The sequence below is a fragment of the Lissotriton vulgaris genome, chromosome 7, assembly GCF_964263255.1.
Source record: "Lissotriton vulgaris chromosome 7, aLisVul1.2, whole genome shotgun sequence".
Taxonomy (NCBI): Eukaryota; Metazoa; Chordata; class Amphibia; order Caudata; family Salamandridae; genus Lissotriton; species Lissotriton vulgaris.
Genome location: NC_141695.1, coordinates 26,457,336 through 26,460,940, shown reverse-complemented (window position 1 = coordinate 26,460,940; position 3,605 = coordinate 26,457,336).

The window sequence follows — 3,605 nt, the reverse complement described above, 5'->3', positions numbered from 1 at the left end:
GGAAGGTCAAGAAGTTGGTGCAAACAGAGGCAGTGCACAGCTGGTCGGCAGGGATATTTGAACAAATTCTTGGCTGAGAGGTGTGGAGCAGCTCTGGGAGGGAAACAATATTTACAATAATAAAGGAAAGAATTAAAAAAGCAAAAAGTGACTCACAAAATGTCTTAGTGCCAGCTCTTTGGCACATAAGGTGTACCCTCCCCACCAGCACCTTTATAGCATGGTGAGAGAACACTTACATCACTGGGAGATCTCTGGGGATATTGTCCCTAAAGCTGGGCCTGTCAATCACATGAACCACACATCTGCAGGTGCAAAACAAAGCCAATTAAAGGATAAACAGTCGCCTTAATTACAAATAGTGCACAGTGTCCTTTCAACTCAATCCATCAATCATGAAATTTTATTTGTTTTTTTTCTCAATCGATCAAAGAATACTGAAAAAACATCAGTGGTAAAAATACTCTTGTGCAGAGATTCTACATTCAAAATTAACAATAAAAAATGTATCAATAAAAGCAGTGTAAATACATAGCCACCATAAAACGGTCACACAGACCACAAGAGTTTAGGAAATCTTTAAAAACTCTGCTCTTTTCACATCCCCACTAAACTCCTCTTGCTCAACCCCAGTGTCCTATCAGCGCCAGGAAACTCATGGTGACAGTGCGCTCAATAAATTTCCCTTAACATTAACATTAACATTATAGAAGATAAGTGCTTTGTGCTTTATGAAACACTGGACACATATTTCTCAACACAGTAATTAATCTTAATACAAATGTGTCACATAATACGCAACCAGGTTATCAAGCACATAATACCATATCAGGAAAACCTCCTAGTCAGTCTGGGTCGCAACCTTTTATCGCCCTAACCATACATTCAATAAAAAACAGCTGACACCAAAAACAACAGAGTCAGATGTATCTATCTTTAGGATCCTGTAAACAAGGCAGTAATGCCTGACTGCCACATTCAGGCATACTGGCCCAATCCACTTCCTTCTGGAAAGATAGCATTCGGTACAGAAGAACAGGATATGTTCTTCTGCCTCTTGTGCTAGGCCACAAGCAGTGCACAAACTAAAGCTTGATTGTTGGCCCAGGTCTCAGAGGGTTCAAACTTTCGACATGGCTTGAAGCTTAAGAATTACAAGAAAATGACACATCTGTACAGATGCATCAGTTACCCTGCACCGCCATACGAAACCCTTGCGCCACCATGGATGTGCCGTATTTACAATATGGCGCACCATGGCACAATAATTGACAGAAATATTAACACATCTGTTGACCCAAAAGTGGCGCATTGCTGAATTTGCTCATAAAAGTGACACAACTCAAGCAATTCACCACAACAGATAGAAGAGTCCCATTTAAAAAGCCTTGTGTCAATCCTTACTCCTGGTATGATCAGGTGTCGGGATTTTGACACAGTGAAGGCGTAGTGACCCAGTGAAATTTTGTAAATTTCACTGCATCAGTTCTACATGGCTTTTTTTGTGTGGGAACGCCCACCCTGCATACATTATGCCTGACGCAGGCATAATGTGAAGCAGGGCTTTGCAACGTGACACATCTCCTTAGATGCGCCACGTTATAAATAGGCCACAATGTGGCGTATTGTTTACGCCACTACTGCATCACAAAAAGTGACGCAACGGCGGGCACAAAAGTGTTGCAAGGAGCTTGTAAATCTGCCCCTGGGTAGTGAGACACCGAGTGGCCGTGCTCGTAGCATACCGATCTGCTTGTACTTGACTTTTACACTGGCTAAATCTTTTATACTAACATCCTCGGGCTGTCCCACAAACTGGCCATTCCCAATGACCTGCACCAAGATGCAACATGTTGGAGACATGACATTTTTTTAGCACCACTAATATCACTTCCCTCAGTGAGTCACTATAGTCATTTAGCTCTGGCGTAGTCCATAGGTGCAGCCAGTACATTAAAGGGTTTAGTGAAGCCACATCCCAATCTCTCATTATCCCAAGATAAAAAAAAGCTACTGGGTCAGCGGGTGCTGCTCGGGACAGAGACAGGGGATCCGACATATATGTTCTTACACACCGCCAGTTTGTGAGTGTCAACATGACCCCAAATCTCTGCTCCGTAGAGTGTGCTGCTTTGAGCTTAAGCACAATAGACCACCCAAGAAGGGGTTACTGACTGCGTCGGACTCTGTTTGTGGAATCAGATATTGATTACGATTTATTACCTAAGGTGAAATAGCTCTTGTCAAGTTGTAATTCACATCCTAAAGATCTGTCAACCTGAACCCCAGATAATCAAAGCTCCTTAAATCTCTGAAGGATTTTATCTGCAGTTCTCCCTGTTGACCTTACCCTACCCAAAGACCCTACATTTGGTTTTCTATAAATTCTGTTGCCGGCCCGCTTTACACAGAGAGACAGAAATGTATCTAATAAGTTCTGAAGGGCCATTGGGGTCCTGGAAACGAGTAGACAATCCTCTGCGAACAGCAAGAATGGTGTCTTCCTACCATTTCAAACCGGGGAGTCATTTTCACAATCCCTTGGTTTGCTGGCCACCTCATTAATGTACAGAGAGAATAGAGTTGATGCGAGTACGCACCTTGAGGAACCCCACGCGGAACAGGAATCTTGATGGTTAATGCCCCTGTTTCACCCACCGGACCTACGCGGAATTTCTCTTGAGCATCCCCACTATCAAATGGACCAAATTAACATGGGCTCCCAAACCTAGCAAAACTTTCTAACGCGTTTCTCGGGGCACAAGGTCGAACACCGCTTGTTGGTCAACAAATGCTATGGACAACTTTTGCTTTTCTAGCAGCACATATTTCCATGTAAGTAATGTAAACCTAAAGGCCTGATTACATGTCCTTGTTTCGGCGTGGAAGCCCGCCTGGTTGGAATACAGGATCCATCCATACTTTAAATTTATCCAGGACTTGCTGTTGAAAAAATGTTTTGCAAATTGGCAATTAAGATGATCGACCTATAGTTAGAAGAAACCGACCATCTTTTTTTTATATGGCAATTACTGCCCCTCTCCATGTCTCCAGAATGTCTCCCCAGCAGCTATTGCATTAGACAGAAAATGGCTATACTGGCCTATACTAGGGGCTCAGACTTATACAAGTCATCAAATATCTGGTCTGGCCCGGTGGCCTTTGTTATTTTTAGTCTGTCTTTGGCCATAAGAGTGTCAACTGAGATGATGACTAGTTCAGTGTCACCATCACTGAGAAATATGCCAGTGGATGGGAATTTAGTTTTATTGGTCTAGGATGAGTCTATGTGTCCAAGGATGACTTGATGTCTACTAGAGATGTGTTAGTAGAGCATACAACAGGATATCGCACTATTTGGGAAGATATCCATCAGTTACTCTTCCTTTGCCACCCTGTTCATCATTTGAACCACTTGAACCATTTGAACCCATGGAAGTGGGTTTATGCTTTTGATTGTCGGGCAACAAGGAATGATGTTTGGTAACTGAAAGCAGTGCAAGACCTCCCCATGCAGCACAGATGTCTGCAAGGTGTACCGACGGAAAGGGCGGTGCACTATCTTCCTGAGCTGTTGCCAGGTGAGGAGAAGCACGTTCCTCTTG